Below are 19,416 nucleotides of genomic sequence, written 5' to 3' on the forward strand. Positions count from 1 at the left end.
TCATCAACTGCACGAAGAATTGCCTGGTCCATTGCAGGTGTCCTCGTCGTTCTAGGTCTTCTCCAGTCGCGAGTCATAGGCTGGAATGTTCCGTGCTCCCTAAGACGCTGATCAATTGCTTCGAACGTCTTCCTGTCGGGACACCTTCGTTCTGGAAATCTGTCTCGATACAGACGTACCGCGCCACGGCTATTGCCCCGTGCTAATCCATACATCAAATGGGCATCTGCCAACTCCGCATTTGTAAACATTGCACTGACGGCAAAACCACGTTCGTGATGAACACTAACCTGTTGATGCTACGTACTGATGTGCTTGATGCTAGTACTGTAGAGCAATGAGTCGCATGTCAACACAAGCACCGAAGTCAACATTACCTTCCTTCAATTGGGCCAACTGGTGGTAAATCGAGGAGGTACAGTACATACTGACGAAACTAAAATGAGCTCTAACATGGAAATTAAGCGTTTCCGGATACACGTCCACGTAACATCTTTTCTTTATTTATGTGTGAGGAATACACGTCCACGTAACATCTTTTCTTTATTTGTGTGTGAGGAATGTTTCCTGAAAGTTTGGCCGTACCTTTTTGTAACACCCTATATATATATATATATATATATATATATATATATATATATATATATATATATATATATACTTACTTTATTTGCAATTTTAACTGCATGTTTTTACCACTTGAGATTTATCTTGTTGCTTTAAGATTTCTTGTTTGGAGGCCTTCAGCCGTGAAATAATTGCCTTTTTGAAATTCGTAGTTCTAAAGGTTCGGCTATGTGCCGTTTTGGTTTAAAGGTGTTATTAAATTACAATTTTGAGTGAACCTGACCGACACCTTATTTGGCCCTTTCCACAATCCTAATCAGCTATTCTGCCCAGCGGATTTAGCGGGCGTTTCAGTCTGCTAAATCACCGGACTTAAAACCCCTGCATTCTTACCTCTGGAGCCATCTGAAAAGCCTTGTGTAAGCTGAACCAGTTCCCAATGTGGAGACCCTTCAACGCCGTGTTCACGACGCCTGCGACGCTATTCGGAGAGAGGCTGGAACGTGCGAAAGAGTGCGGCAAACCATGACGCGACGAGTGAACGCGTGGATTGCATCTAATAGAGACCACTTCGAACACCTGTTGTGACGTGGATGCGACGCAGATCTGTACTGTGTCACTGCACGCACACCATTTGTTTCCGCACACATTTTTATAGAACCTTTTTTTGCTCCATTTCCAGCCAGGAATCCGTCCCTGCAGTTTGTCGGTTTCATTAACGTTCAATTTGTATAATTATATACCTCTGCTGGCGAGTGAGTAATCACTCCACCCATGCTCTTGGTTTGCTAGCCCCAAAGTCCGTTCCCGTCTCACAATCGTTTTCCTGCGCGAGCCGACACACGTAATTTGGTGACTCACTCGATCCTAGGGACGTACATCCCTTGATGACATCAATCACTAGTAGACGGTACTAGTGTAGTTAACAATAGTTTGCAGTTGAGCAGCGCTGCAGGCACGTGATCTGGCGACTCACACAGTCCTAACGACGTACTCACTTCGTGGACCTCAACCGTTTTGACACGTCAGCACTGAACTGAACAAACACTTCCTGGGTTTTTTAAATATACATAAATGTCACATGTCTGCTCACACAACGGTTTTAGCTAATGAGGAATCGCCTAAATCAGCATTTACTCTCAGATCCATCACTGGCGCAGGAAGAAGTGTGCTTTCTCAAATCTCAGCAAGAAAATTTTGAGAGCCTATTACTTGCTGTAGAATCGAGAGTCAAAGCAACATCTGTCTGGTGACTGAGTTGTGCCAGTGAAGCTGAAACCATTGCCCCCGACAGGCGGGGGTCTGTAATTACTACAGCTCATGCTTGCGAGTGAAAGATCCATTATCTAGTGAAAATGTATCTTCGGACTCTACTTACTTGAATTACACAGTTTATTGTGTCTTGTAGAATAGTGTCGTGTCTTAATCTCAGTTCTTGTTGTGGTCTTCAGACCTGAGACTGGTTTGATGCAACTCTCAATGCTACACTATCCCATGCAAGCTTCTTCATCTCCCAGTACTTACTGCAACCTAAATCCTTCTGAATCTGCTTAGTGTATTTATCTCTTGGTCTCCCTCTACGATTTTTACACTCCACGCTGCTCTCCAGTACTAAATTGGTGATCCCTTGATGCCTCAGAACATGTCCTACCAACCGATCCCCTCTTCTAGTCAAGTTGTGCCACAAACTTCTCTTCTCCCCAATTCTATTCAATACCTCCTCATTAGTTATGTGATCTACCCATCTAATCTTCAGCATTCTTCTGTAGCACCACATTTCGAAAGTTTATATTCTTTTCTTGTCTAAACTATTTATCGTCCACGCTTCACTTCCATACATGACTACACTCCATACAAATATTTTCAGAAACGAATTCCTGACACTTAAATCTATACTCGGTGTTAACAAATTCCTCTTCTTCAGAAACGCTTTCCTTGCCATTGCCAGCCTACATTTTATATCCTCTCTTACTTCGACCATCATCAGTTATTTTGCTCCCCAAATAGCAAAACGTATTTACTACTTTAAGCATATCATTTCCTAGTCTAATTCCTTCAGCATCACCCGTTTTAATTCGACTACATTGCATTATCCTCGTTTCGCTTTTGTTGATGTTCATCTTATATCCTCCTTTCAAGACACCGTCCATTCCGTTTAGCTGCTCTTCCAGGTCCTTTGCTGTATCTGACAGAATTATAATGTCATTGGCGAACCTCAAAGTTTTTATTTCTTCTGCATGGATTTTAATTCCTACTCCGAATTTTTCTTTTGTTTCCTTTACTGCTTGCTCAATATACAGACTGAATAACATCGGGGGTAGGCTACAACCCTGTCTCTCTCCCTTCCCAACCACTGCTTCCCTTCATATCCCTCGACTCTTATAACTGCCATCTGGTTTCTGTACAAATTGTAAATAGCCTTTCGCTCTCTATATTTAACCCCTGCCACCTTCAGAATTTGAAATAGAGTATTCCTGTCAACATTGTCAAAAGGTTTCTGTAAGTCTCAGTTATACTTTGCATAGCAGCAGTGTCAGCTCTGTGTTCAGATGGACTGGCAGACAGGACGAAATTGGGTTTCTGGAACCACGTGACTTTCTGCAAGCTTAGGAATTTAAAAGGGGGGTAAGTGCCGCCGCAGTTGTGACAGGAGATCCTACAAAGGATGCCGTAGGCCTTTCCCGTCAGTCACAGAAGCTGTGGGTGGATGAATGCGGGACTAGGACCAGTTATCTGTAAGGGCAGTACGAAGAAGGACAATGACCTATGATTGGAAGCAATGCTGACACTGACGGCAACATAACAGCATCATGACGTTATGTTGTTTGTCCAGATTTGGTTAAAGTGCAGAGTCAGAAGAGGTCTTACTCTGCGTAATATTTACTATCGTAAACCGGGTACACTTCGAGTGCTGTGGTTACCTTGACCACTAACACACGAAAAGTTTTACACCTCTCTGCTGGCTCTCAGTTGAATGTTTGGTGGTAAAGTTCCAGCAATATACGCTAGACAGCGCCATTTTCCTGCTCAAAAGTTGGCGAACCTTTGCGACATACAATTTTAAAATCTGGCTGTTCAAAGTCCACTAACGACATTTAAGTCCAGAACCATAGGTGTTTCCTACTACGTCGTGTATGTTACTCGATAATTCTCGAAATAAGCCACTGATTAGTTTTTTTGTTCACTTGGAGATATCTGCCACGATTACGGTTTATGAGGTCGTGTTCATGATTTCTCTGTTTTGGGGTTACTTTGATCACTGATCATTGTTACCTCAGGATTTCAGATACACAGTTTATTAAACAGTGTTGAGGTTAAGACAGTATAGAATAAGGAATACAAACATTAAGCACTGGTATATCGATGATGCCTACAACTAGGAAAACCAAATGTCAGCCAATGTTGCTCAAATTGCAAGCTTTAGTGGTTTCAGGCAGTGATTCAGGAATGACATATAATGTCAAACATCTCCAGAGGCAAGAAATGAAGCTTGTCTAACAACGAGTGCCAAATATTTACTCAATATATGAAGAATGGATAACTTTGTTGTCACTGCATGCACCGGATGTTTAGAAACGAGGATTTAGGTTTAATATGGATGAAATTTGAGGTATTACATGCAACTAAATTTGGAGATATGTGTGTGGCACTCCATGCTAGTACCTTTCATAATAGTTACAATTTTGGTGATGAATCATAGTAGGCATTTTCTTTTATGAGGATTAATAAAGCACCTGAGGAAATTTGAGATAGATATATTTATTTCTGGATGATCAAAGTTTCATTGTGTTTTTGAAATGTTGGTAACAGTTGCAATGGCAGTTGACAGTTGTAATGGAAGTATAAGGCCGGTCAATCTATCCTCTTATCCATGCTAATTCTGACCACCTACATTTCTATTACTTCTCTGCATTTTAGAAACTTAATTATACTAATGGGTTTTAGAAAATTTATTATACTAATGGGTCAATCCATACCAAGTGGATCAACAAAAAAATAATTGGTTGCTTGACCATCTCAGACAAATTTTTATATTTGCTGGGTGAATTCCCCAATGTTTATTTGTCACAAAAATATTTTTTAAAACAATTATTGTTTATTATTTTGAAATGGCGGCCATATTTGTTCCAGTCTGCATGCGTTTTTTCGTATTTGCAAGCATCTACATTTTTTACAATTATTCAGTAATGGATTGTCCTAAGCCTTTCAGACAAAATGCATTTACTTCGACACACTCTGGGCTACAAATTAACATCATTATCACTTAGCTGAATGTATTCTTTAATATATTTTTAATAGTTCAAAGTTATCAGCCACAAATTAAAAAAAACTCAATTTTTGAACAGTAGTTTTCTAAAGAAAGATTAATTTCTCAGCTTTAATATTTCTTCCGCTATTACACTGTATAGTACAGTTACTTTTTGTAGAGTATCAGTGGTGAGCAGCTTACACTTAAATAAATACACTGTTTTAAAAAATATATTTTTTTAAATTTTTCCATTTTGTGGCCTTTGTTGGGGGACCAGATAAAAATCTGAAAATGTCACAGTTAATAGACCTTTATGATATAAAACTTCATTATAAATTTCAACTTTCAGATTCAATTGGAAATTATGGAAAAAAATTACAAACACGAGTCAAAAATACTTTTTTAACATCTGCGATATCTGGTAGGCTAATCAAATAAAGTATACCAATTGCATAACGTAACACACCGAATTACAATAACTAATGATTATTTGTCGAAACAATGCTGTGGTAATTGTTTCAGCAGGCTAACAATTGCATCTGAAAGCCTATCCAAGTCTGATTGTTGTCTTCCCCCTTACATGAACAATTGTCTACTCACACTTACTCAGCTAGAAGTTCTTGAAGTGTCCAGTGGAAAATTGGTGTCTCAGTGTTCCGTTGGTGTTATTATTAATGAAGCATCTCATAAAAGTGTGTATGGAGTGTATCCTAAAGATATTACTTTAATCGAAGATTACAGTGAAGAAGGAAAAGTGTTGTTTTACTTACGAGTCGGCCCAGAGGTCAAATCAACATGCAAGTACCATGAAATGAAATACTTAAAAAAATTTCACCACCTTTTTGGTCAGTCTTGCGTGGACCCTTTTGAGAAACAGAAGAAACCTATAACAAAAGGTCTGCGAGAAATAACATTTGATCATTATTCTAAAAATTAAAGCCCTTTTGTCAATCTCATAAGAGGAAAGTTATTGTGTCCAACATCTTATTCTAAGATATTTGTAATTCACTATGGTTTTTGCAAGTCGACAAGTCCTATGAAGGTATCTGCTTCCGTTACCAGTCACAAAGTCAGAGCTGCCTCTCTGGTGCGTTTACCTTTCCGAAAGCCAAACAGGTCGCCATCTAACACATCCTAAATTTTCTTCTGTTCTCCTGTATAATATTCTTGTCACCAACTCTTTATGGATGGCTGTTAAGCTGATGATCTATGTGTTAGCAGCTGCATGTTTTTAGAGTGCAAACAACTGATTTTTTCAGGTGACATTTGGTGTGGGTACTATCTATTTTTCACCTACCTTATTACGTACGTAGTGCACCTCATGATTAAAAATAATTTGCAGGGACATTGTCATTATTGCGGTATTCAGTCCTAAGACTGGTTTGATGCAGCACTCTATGCTGCTCCATCCTGTACAAGCCCCTTCATCTCTACAGAACTACGACAATCTACATTCTGGACTCAGCACGTACCTGCTATGTGCAAAAAGGCATCAGTAACTCCCATGTTCTACAGAAACATAAAAAGCACTCCATTCTTGACCTCAAAAACAAACTTGTACAAATATACTTCCAATTATTGTTTACAGCGATGTTATCTTGCAAAGTCCCTCTCAGCAAAGCTCTCGGCAGAAGACCGAACTTACCCTTCCACTGTAAAAACGATTTTCGGACAAAGGGTTGTTCAGAAAATCGTGTAATTTATTGAGTTCGCCCCTGTTGTGGAGGCATATATCAAACGTGCCATCCACATAGCACAGGCAGCAGTTCCCCGTTACTTGACGCCTTTTATTCGAAGCGCTCTATGCCGACAAAAGTGACCCCTTAGCAACCCCATCACAATGTTTGTAAAATTCTCTCTTATATTTAAAATAACTCTACCGCAAAAACAACTTGCCGAGGCCACATATTTATCTTGTTTCTGTCCATACCCGATAAACGCTTCCATTATTCTGTGGCAGATGTGTCACGGTTTTTTTTCAGATTTTTGTCTTCCATCGTCTTTTACACAGTCTGATCAAAAGTATCTCGAAACCCCTATGTAATTCGGAACTGACCACTAGATGTCACAAGAGGCGAGTAACGTGCTGTCATTAGAAAAGCAGCAAAAGCAGCATCGGATGTCCAGGATTAGATGAGTACCAACTCCATCAATGATATTTCATCCATTGTAAAGCTGCTCAGGTCAAATGTTGGTCATGTTGAGCCGTGCTGCGACTCGCATTGGTGCTGTTTGTAGGTTTCCACCCTCTGTTGGAGGCCAGTCCGTATCCTTTAGTTGGCATGGTTGGCGTTGTTTGTCTTCTTCTCGTCTTGACTGGCGCCACTCGTTTCGCAAGTGTTGTCTGTCCGCTAGTTGCAGCACCGGCGGAGGTCCGTGCAGTGCGAGAACACACCAGGACTGCTGGCGGCATGCATGGACTGCTGGATGGAAGGCCTGTGGTCACGGGGGTGCACGACCTCGTCGTAAACCGGATCCAGCAAGCTTTAAGATGAGTGCATTTCAATCCAAGTAGAGAAACGTCCACCACTGTGACATCTCGCGATTATCCAATGACTTGGGTTCGTGTGGCTGCTCGTAGTGTCGCCGGGACGAAGAGAAGCGGATGGAGTGCTTGGGGAAGGCGCATCTGATTAGCTTTCCTCGACTTCTATTTACTGCGTTAAACTTGTTACAATTTGTTAAGTTCAACCAGCGGCCGGTCAGTGATTCTTGTACTCTAGTGGTAGTGATTCCTTTCTCGTTCTGGGCACTCTAAACACAGTATTCTGGGGACGTAGTGCAGGCCGCCGGTTCCGGCTTTGGCGTATTGTTCCATCGGTGCATTTGGTCAGGTAGCTTCAGCAAGATTATTATTAATCATTTGTTAGACTGCCACTTGTCTGAGTTACCATCCTGTGAAGTGAATGAAACTCTTGGCTGCCTGTCTCATCGCTCTCGAAAGTGTTTGCTGCCAGGCCTTCTCAGAGGTCGATTCCTGGAGCACCGTCTGTGACTGGTCCTTGTGTTTTATTATTGTATTATTTATTACCATACCTTGTAATGCCTACATTAAAGGCTATGTATGTCTAGTTGATAGTTCCGGTCGCCTTCTGGAATAAATCTAGCAGTGTAAGGGTTGTGTTACAAGGTTACCATCATCTTATTTCATCCTTGCTTGTATTTGCAGTTTTACAGTAGGTTTCTAAACTTTTTATATAATTGCCGTTCCTGGCGTGTAAGGCCTTCAGACGTGATTGTGGTCATTTGCTTTGAAAAAGTAATTCGATATTTGTATTTTACAAGTAAACCTTAAACCCTTACTTACTGCCATTCCTGGCGTCTGATACCTTCTGCTGCGTTTGTGGCCACTTACCTTTTTAATATTTCAATATCTGTAAGTTGTAATTGCAGCGAGTTCTTAAACATTCTTAATTTTATTACTATTCTTGGCGTGTAAGGCCTTCAGCCATGATCACAGTGGCTTGTTTTCTTTTTTTAGAAAAGAAAACATTATCTGTATTTTATGATAATTTGCTAAATTGTAAAGCACTGAAAACACTATTATTTACACAGTTCATTAATAAGGTGTATTTTTTATTTATTGTTGAGTCTGGAATTACTGTTTTAAATATGTGTGTAACTGTAAAAGGCAACCAATAGTAACTAATACCCGCCCACAATCGTAACCGAATCATGCCTTCCCTTTACCACCAGGTGATTGCGAAATGGAAACGCCGAGGAACAAGCACAGGCAAATGAAGACCAGGTAGACACGTATTGACGAAGTGGGACTGTCGAGCATTGTGGACGCTTGTCGCAAAAAAATCGCATGAAGGCGGAAGGAACCACTAGTGAGTTCCAGAGAGCCACCAGCAGTTTGGGTAGCGTATTGACTGTGAGTGGGGAGTTGAAAATAACGGGGCAAAACGAACAAGGCCACACATTTGTGTAGTGAACACTAATCGACTCTAGAAGCCGTGCAAAGAGCAACGCTACTTGCCAGTATGTGATTGGAGAAGAGTAATGTAAAGTGATGAAACGCACTGAATCCTGTGGCAGTCCATTGGAAGGTTTTTGGTTTGGCGAGTACCTGGGGAATCATACCTGCCACGATTTTTAAAAAATTTTTTGAAGGTTGGGTATTCTAGAATAGTGTCTCACCTCAGCAACAAAACCATCCTCAACAAATCACATTTTGGGTTTTTCTATTGAGAATGCCTTTCACATGTTCAATTGACCGATCTTGCAGGCATTAAATAATAAAATAGCTCCGTTTGATGTTTTCTGCGAACTAACTAAGTATGTGATTGGAGAAGAGTAATGTAAAGTGATGAAACGCACTGAATCCTGTGGCAGTCCATTGGAAGGTTTTTGGTTTGGCGAGTACCTGGGGAATCATACCTGCCACGATTTTTAAAAAATTTTTTGAAGGTTGGGTATTCTAGAATAGCGTCTCACCTCAGCAACAAAACCATCCTCAACAAATCACATTTTTTGAAGGTTGGGTATTCTAGAATAGCGTCTCACCTCAGCAACAAAACCATCCTCAACAAATCACATTTTGGGTTTTTCTATTGAGAATGCCTTTCACATGTTCAATTGACCGATCTTGCAGGCATTAAATAATAAAATAGCTCCGTTTGATGTTTTCTGCGAACTAACTAAGTAACGTGATTGTATGAACCGCGGAATTATCTGAAGGCGGACAGTATAACCGAATACATAACGTTTTATCGAACCGTTGGGACACGAGAAGTTCTATTTTACTTACTAATTCTGTTAATATAGTCTGAGAACATAATTCCGACTGCGGGAGAAATCACGGTTCAATCTTGTGTCCACTATTGTTCCTCATATATGTAAACGATCTTTCGCCTAATATACAACAAGAACAATTAGTTCTCTTTACAGATGACAACAGTATTGTAATCGCTCCAAGCATAGATACAGAAACAGAAGGAATTGTAAACAAAGTTCCAGAAAGTATCATTATGGTTTTCTGCAAATGGTCTCGCCCTCAATTTTAAAAAGACGCATTATATTGTTCTGAACATGTAGGGATACTGCACCAATGATAAGTGCAACAAATGGTGTGGAAATTATAAGTAGGATGGAAACTTCAAAATTCTCAGGTGTCCACATTGATGAGAATTTAAATTAGAAAAAAGTACGTCTTGGAACACCTAAAACGACTTAATTCAGCCTCATTTGCACTTAGAATCATTGCAAATCTTGCCGAGAGACAGACCAGTAGGTTGACATATTTTACTGAATAATATCCTATGGAATAATTTTCTGAGGTAACTCTTCATTGTCGAAAACGCGCCGTAAAAATAATATGTGGTGTTTATCAACGATCATCTCGTAAACATTGGTTTAAGGAGTTGTGCAGTCAGCTTACTCACTGCTTCACAGTACATTTATCTCCTCATGAAGTCTGTTGTAAATAAACCACTGCAATTCAAAGGGAACAATGATGTAGTCATTATAATACCAGAAGGAAAAATGGCATTCATTACTCCACATTAAGATTGTTCTTAGTACAGAAAGGACAGCACAATGATTCAACAAAAAATTTTGGTGACTTACCCAGTGACATAAAATGTCTGACATACCAGAGTAAAATCTGAGAACGAAGGAAACAAGTTTCTCCTCGACAACTCTTATTTCGTAGAATTTCTGTTATAGTAATGTATAAAAGGTGGTGGGTAGGACTCACTAACTCAGAACATCTACGTATCTTTTTTCTCTTTTTGGAAAAAGACTTAGAAATGTTCAGAATATAACAATATCTACAAATTAATTTGCGATGTGAATGTAAAATGACTCGTTCCACATCATTACGATCTGCCGCGCAAAATGATCAATGGAAGATGAAATTAACTAACCAACTGTGTAGTCCCGACAGGGAGTTACCGAGGAGGGGGTGTTACGGTATGAGGTTGTTTTTCTGGTTCGTGTACGGTTCCCTTACTGCGCTTAAGAAAACGCGTGCGTAAGGTTCAAATGGCTCTAAGCACTATGGGATTTAATATCTTAGGTCATCAATCCCCTAGACTTAGAACTACTTAAACCTAACTAACCTAAGGACATCACACACATCCAAGTCCGAGGCAGGATTCGAACCTGCGACCGTAGCGGCAAGGCGGTTCCGGACTGAAGCGCCTAGAACCGCTCGGCCACAGAGGTTGGCCGTGCGTAAGGAGACGAGCAAATTCTACAGCACATTGTACTGAGTATAGTTGAGGAGCAATTTGGAGACGATCATTGCTTCTGTCAGCATGACAACTGACTCAGTCCTAGGGCAAAATCTGCGAGGCAATACTTTGTCGATAAAATATCACTGAAATAGACTGGCCTGCCCGTGGTCTGATCCTGAACTCAGTGGGACACTGCTAGGTCGAATTAGACAGTCGACTTCGGTGCAGACCCGAGCGGCCAACAACACTACTTCTATGGTTTCTGCTCTTAGGGATTAATGGGCAGCTATTCCTCCACAGACTGACAGATACCTCACTAAAAGTGTCCGCAACAAAGTCGTGGTAAAAGTAAAGGGCGGCCATATACCTTGTTAATATCATCTAAAAGATGTCCTGATACTTTTGATCCGATGGCGTACGCTTTGAAACAAATAAAATTTTATGAATACGCTTTGTGTCTCAACTCTTTGTCTGATTCTAGTAGAGAAGCGCTTGTAACGTTTCGTACTGACACATCAACGTCTCGCCGTCGGCTTGTAGCAGTGATTTTTCTTAACGCTTATCATCGCAAAAGGCCGCCATGAAACAAGGCCCTGAATGAGAGAATCGTTCGCATTCTGAAACGTTCAATTTGGAAACGCTATACACTGTTGCGATATTTTTAAGCACTGCACCGTCTCACGTGCTGCCTTTTATTTTCTGTCCTTGCTGTAGGCTCATACTGTTGCCCAGCGGGAATCTTCCACGCAACTTGCGTCAATTCCGGGCGGTCTCGAGATAACATGTCGGGCTTCTCGCCAATCAGCCCAACACGAGTTGTTGCCGTTGAAGGCGGTTATTTTCCACGGCCTTCACCCTGCTGGCCAGTGGCTTCAGCCCTGCTGGCCAGTGGCTTCAGCGCAGTTCTGACGTTAATCATCTCCGACACTGGTAGACATGTACGCTGGGTGACTAAGGCAGTTGGACGGCTATGGTGTCAATCAGAAATATGAACAAGATGAGGCGTATAAAAATAAAAGCTTCCGTAATTGCCCAGATGAGAAAGTTCCATGATGAAGAAGAGAATTTGGCAATGCGTCTGAAGTGCGACGTTACATCCCTGCAGTGTTGCCCTCCTGAGCATCCTACCTTCTTCAAGGCCCCACCCTCACAGAAACACACACACACACACACACACACACACACACACACACACACACACACATACATACACACACAGATTATTTGTTCTACTCATTTATAGAAACAACAAACGGTTCAAATGGCTCTGAGCACTATGGGACTTAACATCTGAGCTCATCAGTCCCTTAGAACTTGGAACTACTTAAACCTAACTAACCTAAGGACATCACACACACCCATCCCCGAGGCAGGATTCGAACCTGCGACCGTAGCGGTCGCGCTTTTCCAGACTGTAGCGCCTACAGAAACAACAGCGAACGGTAAATGCTAGACATACAACATAACCTTTTCGTAAAATCAAAATACGTGAACGTAACTCTGTTTCTGTCCGCCTTCGTAAGCCAGGAGGAGATAGTGGCAGGATTGTATAACGTGCCCGCGTTGTAAAGAGCCATTGGCCACTCTCTCCGTTTACATCTCAAAACTCCCGTGATGTGAGAGTAAAGGTCGGTCACTGTTGGCAACGTGTTTTTCTCACATTCTTAAAAGCACACTGAAACAGAAGAAACAAAAAAGGACTTCACGCTAACACCGTGTAACAACGCCGCTATTCTGGATAATAATGACCTCAGTTCGTCGAGAAAGAGAATTCACAAGGTTTTTGAGGTATGTCATATATAACTGGAGAGTTATTCATTCACGATTAGATACCGTTTCCTTTTTCTTTTTTTTTTAAATTTTGAGCTATCTGTCTTTTGACCGGTTCTATGTGGCCCGCCATGAGTTCCTCTCCTGTGCCAACCTCTTCAACTCAGAGTACCACTTTCAACCGACGTCCTCAATTATTTGCTGGATGTATTTCGGTCTCTGTCTTCCTCTACCGCTTCCTCTAGTACCATCGAGGGTATTCCCTCATATAGTAAAACATTTCCTATCATCCTGTCCCTTCTCCTTGTCTGTGTTTTCCACCAGTTCCTGTCTTCCCCAATACTGCGAAGAAACTCTCATCAGTCAACGTTCTTCTGTAGCACCCTATGTCAAACATTAGTTTAAACTTTTTTCATAACGTTTGTAAGTAGGCTGTTTATGTTTTCTTATTGGCAACGTTACGTAGCGCTCTGGCTGTGCTGTGTGCAGTCTGTGGCTAGTTTGCATTGTTGTCTAACTTTTGAAGATTTTGTTCCATTGTGTCTAACTCTTGCTGTGTTTGTCTCTGGTGTTGTTCCATTGTGTCTAACTTTTGAAGCTTTTGTCCCATTTGTTGCATTAATTGTAATAACAATGCACTGGTGTCTGAAAAATGTTCCTCAGTGCTTTTCGGGAGTGAATTTGCACCGGCAACATTCACATTTTGACAAGCTGAAAATGTTTCTTGACTCATTTGAGAAAACGGTGAGAACCCAAAACCTGAGTCTACAGTATTTGCAATATTGTGTTCTGTCATTCCCGATTCCTGAGGCGAGCTGTTGCCGACCGATCTATCGATAATGCTTCCCTGTTCACTACCTGTTTCACTGTCTACACCATTATTTGACGCCCGCTCCATTTCCCTATGCACAGTTACCAAATTACTACTTTGAATGTCTGTTAATTCACTACACAGCGGTGCTGGTAAGCTACACTCGTCGTCACTATTATTTTTCAGTATACTTTGGAGCCTAGTGTTACGTTTTTCACACGCCATTATTGTCACAATATTTCACACGATAACACAGAAAAGCACAATTTGAAGAGCAAAAATAAGAGAACACATTAACATAGCACTGAAAATAATATCTCGTTAATTGCAAGCGCAGCAGCGAAATACTTGGTGCAAATCTACATGCATGCCACAACTGTTTTACTGTACATCAATGAAAGGCTGCAACTATAAAGGAGATTCTCTCTACAATTACGCGCTAGCAATAAAGAATAGCTACACTAATTACACAAACTACAACAAAAAAATCAGAAGATTCCAGTGAGGTATCCTCGGCTAAGGGTCGACATATGAAACGTCCCCTTTTGAAAAATTTATACATGACTGTGCTTAAACTGACATACAATATTTTTAGCGCAACGCAATCTGACTTTCAAAAATACCTACAAAAGAATGGCCCTGACTAACATTAACCTATACGTTTCACAAATCACTTACCTCACAAAAATCTTGGTTAATCGAACTACTGCAATACAGCGAGCACCACTACTGCCAGCTAAATAAAAGATTCAAACTACGGAAGGCACTAACTACTGATAGGGATAGTTAGCAAATGAAAGATATTAATAGAGAACAAACAATGCACTTACCTTAATAGTGTTGAAAAATCATAATATACATAGGAGTTCATGACATCCAGTCTTAAAAATTTCCAAACTCCGCCATTTCTCTCCCCACATCCACCACTGCTGGCGGCTCACCTCCAACTGCGCAACGCTACGCGCTGTTCACATCCAGCTGCCGCTGCCCAACACTACAATGGCAGACAACAATGCAAACTAGCCACAGACTGCACACAGCACAGCCAGAGCGCTACGTAACGTTGCCAATAAGAAAACATAAACAGCCTACTTACATAGCTTTATGGACTGTGAGAAAATTTTAGCTTTTGACCAACGTTGTATCAATAAGTGTGTGCCTTTGATTTCTTTCTTACTGCAATTATGAAAAATTTTGTCAAATCATTATTGGCCACTGCCCAAAACAATTTGTAAAATTTTTGAAAGTCAGATTGCGTTGCGCTAAAAATATTGTATGTCAGTTTAAGCACAGTCGTGTATAATTGTTCAAAGGGGACGTTTCACGTTGTACAATCTTTTGTATCCCTAAGTCACTGACAATGCCACCTGTGGGGATAACCATTCTTTCTTTCAGTCAACGGCCTTGCACCGCAGGTAATACCTGTTCCTGTCAGGTTACCAAAGTTAGTGTCGCGCTTGGATAACACTTGGTTGGGTCAGCATCTGGGTCTGCCAAATGTTGGCAAGCAGGTGCACTCAGCCCTTGCGAGGCCAGTTGAGGACCTACTTCATTGCGAAGTAGCGGCACCGGTCTCAAAAACTGACAACGGCTGGTAGAGCGGTGTGCTGACCATATGCCCCTCCGTATCTGGACACCTGGCTGAAAATGACATACAAGTTCGTGGCGCCCTTATCGGTTATACTGGAATTCAGTATGGTGTTGGTCCACCCTTACCCTTGATGACAGCTTCCACTCTTGCAGGCATACGTCCAATCAGGTGCTGGAAGGTTTCTTGGGGAATGGCAGCAAATTTTTAGGGAGTGCTGCACTGAGGAGAGGTATCGATGCCGGTCGGAGAGACCAGGCACGAAATCGGCGCTCCAGAACATCCCAAAGGTGTTCTATAGGATTCAGATCACGACTCTGTGCAGGCCAGTCCATTACAGGGTTATCGTGTAAGCACTCCGCCACAGGCCGGGCATTATGAACAGGTGCTCCATCGTGTTGAAAGATGCAATCACCATCCCCGAATTGCTCTTCAACAGTGGGAAGCAAGAAAATGCTTACAACATCAATGTAGGCCTGCGCTGTGATAGCGCCACGCAAAACGACAAGAGGTGCAAGCCCCCTCCATGAAAACCACCACCACACCATAACACCACCGCCTCCGAATTTCATTGTTGGCACCACGCACGCTGGTAGATAACGTTTGAGAGGTGGCATGAGCCCCCTCTCATATTTCTATCTTACGATTCTCCTCTCTAATTGCATGCAGTGGAAAGTTGCTATTCCTTCACACGCGGACTTCCCACGCAGCGTCTCTCGTCACTCAGGTGGTCCGGTGACAGGCGGGCTATACTGATCTCGAGAGGGTTAAGCCGACGGGTGTGAGGCAGTCGAGTGAATGCTTTCCAGACGCCGACATTGTCAAGAGACACGCCCTCCGGGGCCTGAAGCAGCAGCTGGGCTAGAGGTTCCGTTACTTCGCAGAAACTTAGCGAAAACACTTTCTGGCGGGCTACCAGCGAGGTGTGGGAATTACTTGTGTACCCAGGCAGTTGTGGCGGGAAAATTCCCGCACTTTCTGCAAAATAGTAACTGTGATTGGCTTGCTCAGGGCATAGTTCCGTGACGTAGCAAAATCAGCGCAGAAATTGGCGCCAAGAATCTCCATTGGTGGAATGGTAGTGCTCCGGCAATGGAGTGGAATTTTCCGCCGGTTTTAGAGTTTCTGATTGGAACGTTTAACCACGGCCACTGTCGTGGGGGCGGGAATGTTCTGTGTTCGGCCTATACGGGTGCTCAGGGGAGTCGGCTCTCGCGTTTCGGTCTAGGACGTCGAAGCAACCAGCCCTCGCCTCCGGTACGCCAGATCGTGTTCTGGCAGTTAAGAAGACAGTTTGGTAATGTATGTCCGCAGCACCGGCAGATAGGGATTTTCCTAGGTGATAATCAGAGCCCAGCAGAGTGCGCCTGTTCGTCTTTTTCTAACTTTGTTCTGTCTTGAGTAGCAGCAATTAATGTTGGGTTAGCTGTGTCTCTCTTAAGATTTGAGTGGCAAGGAATTGGCTTCACATGCCACTTCGTCATAAACCTCACAATCTAGTTTAGGGACAACTTCACCTTCACAGCGTTTGTTTGTGTATCCAATTTGAGCCAATTTGATGTATTATAAATGTTTCATGTGTTTTTGTTTATTATTTTGTGTTTAGTCTTAATAAATCATATTGTTATTTTGGACAGAACTTTCATTCTGTTAATCGGTAGAGCAACCCATCATTTCTCACTACGTCAATGAAACCTTCCTTTATTTAACTTATTTATCAAATTAAATTATTGCAGGTGCCAAACTCTTTTCTACTCCACTTGCAGGGTTGATTACAGTCAGTTCGCGTATATTTTTTAATCCTTGTGCAACAGCAAAAGTCGGAGTTAGAATAGCGGGGGCTTAGAGGATCATTTACATGTGTAGATTCTAGAACTTAGTGTTAAATACACTGCTAGCCCCGGCACCTCGCACGTTCACCGGGCATGCACCATACCCACACGCTGCCATCGAATCGCCACAATAAGTACCGTGATTCGTCACTCCACAGAATGTTTTTCCACTGTTCAATCGTCCAATGTTTACGCTCCTTACACCAATCAAGGCGTCGTTTGTCATTTACCGGCGCGATGTGTGGCTTATGAGCAGCCGCTCGAGCATTAAATCCAAGTTTTTGCACCTCCCGCCTAACTGTTATAGTAGTTGCAGTGGATCCTGATGCAGTTTGGAAGTCCTGTGTGATGGTCTGGATTGTCTACCTATTACACATTACGACCCTCTTCAACTGTCGGCGCTCTGTGTCAATGAACAGACGAAATTGGCTTTTGTGCTGTACTTGTCCCTTCAAGTTTCTACTTCACTATCACATCGGAAACAGTGGGCCTAAGGATGTTTAGGATTGTGGAAATATCGCGTACAGACGTATGACACAAGTGACACCCAATGACCTGACCACGTTCGAAGTCCGTGAGTTCCGCGGGCGCCCCATTCTGCTCTCTCACGATGTCTAATGACTATTGAGGTCGCCGATATGGATATCAATAAATTAGTGGGCTCAAACAACAAAAGGTTACGAGAACAGGGGACTCATATACGAATGAAATAGGTTAGTTATAGGTTTTACACATGAAATGTTTGCGTTTATTACAATACCTCTTACACAAGAAAACGCAGTTACAAATTTCAGGTCTGATTTGACTGGGCGTGGACTCGACTCAGTTGTTAAGGGGATGGAGGAGGTAAAAGAATCTTCTCAACACTTTTCGTGGTCATTCATCACGTGGTGATGTCGGTCGGTACGGCGCCTCGCCTCAGGCTGTCCAGTGGAGAGTCCACTGCTGCCTTCCGTGTTCAGGCCCAGATCGGTCCCAGCGCTCACTCCATCTTGTAGATTGCCTGGCCAAAGCTGTGATGCCACAGTGTCGGGAGGCTGATGTAGGCGACGTTTGTCCTCCTTGTCACCACACTCTAAAAAAAAAAAAAAAACAAACAAAAAAAAAAAACTCCGTCCGAACTGGCGTTGGCAGGCCCAGGGGCACCGACCGGCCGCCGTGTCATCCTCAGCCACAGGCCTCACTGGATGCAGACATGGCAGGGCATGTGGTCAGCTCGTCGCTCTCCCGGCCGTATGTCAGTTTACGAGACTGGAGCCATGCAGAGTGGCTGCGCGTTTAGAGGCGCCATGACACTAATCGTACAGCCCCTCCCGACGGAGGTTCGAGTCCTCCCTCGGGCACAGGTGTGAGTGTTAGCGTTACTTTAAGAAGTGTTTAAGTCTAGGGAACGATGACCTCAGCAATTTGGTCCCTTAGGACTTAACACACATTCCTGAACGAGACCGGAGCCGGTACTTCTCAATCAAGTAGCTCCTCAGTTTGCCTCACAAGGGCTGAGTGCACGCCGCTTGCCAACAGCGCTCGGCAGACCGGATGGTCACCCATCCAAGTGCTAGCCCAGCCCGACAGCACTTAACTTCGGTGATCTGACGGGAACCGGTGTTACCACTGAGGCAAGGCCGTTGGCGTGTCCAACACACTCTAAGCTCACCAAACCGTTGAACTTTTCCTCCTCTCGTTGACTCAGGAATTGCTGTCTCTCTCTCACTGTCAAGGCTATACCGAGCGTCGATCGCACATAGTCTCGAAGTTGCTGTGAGCCGTATAACACTTGCTTGTAACGGCTATCTCTGTGTGGACCAAAACAGTCTCATGTTTGTGTTTTGTCTAGGAATCTTCTGACGTTCGTGTTTCTCGGAACTTGACAGTTGACAGTCAAAGCTGTTCCCAGTGTTTGTCGCACATTGTTTCGCTGTTTGTTGCTGTGAAAGCATCCACACAATACTTCTTTGTGACGACTGTCTCTACGTGAGGCCTGAACAGTTTTGCGTTTGTGCTTCGCCGAAGATTCTGCTGGCGTTCGTGATTTACAAACAACCTCCTAACTGTCTAGCAAACATTTTTTAAAGTACGAGACTGACTTATTCTGTGGATCTTTAGTTTCACATGGCTCTCTGTGCGAATTGTTGGCGATTTGTCTACGCTCTGTCCCAGTGGCTGTGGGGTGCTGGAATTGTGGACACGTTCTCGCTTTCTAAGGCAGGTAACAACGGCTGCTGTGAGCCAAAAGCTTTACACGACTCCACGTGTGTTCTTGGCGCTTTTGCGTCGACAATCCGTCCCAGTGGCTGCAGGGGTCCACCAGTTTTCGGCACGCTTCTCACTATGTCCCAGGCTTTTTGCACCGTGTCCAGACGTAAACCCTCGGCATACGGACTGTGTTGGCGAACGTCAAAATTGCGCGTGCCGAGTTC

At 42.8% G+C, this 19,416-nt stretch overlaps 1 pseudogene; it reads right to left on the reverse strand.

The window, feature by feature from the left end:
* Positions 1 to 18,511: 18,511 nt before the first annotated feature.
* LOC124607847 lies at positions 18,512 to 18,629 on the reverse strand (annotated as a pseudogene).
* Positions 18,630 to 19,416: the final 787 nt, after the last annotated feature.

This window comes from Schistocerca americana, chromosome 3 (genome assembly GCF_021461395.2).
Source record: "Schistocerca americana isolate TAMUIC-IGC-003095 chromosome 3, iqSchAmer2.1, whole genome shotgun sequence".
Lineage (NCBI taxonomy): Eukaryota > Metazoa > Arthropoda > Insecta > Orthoptera > Acrididae > Schistocerca > Schistocerca americana.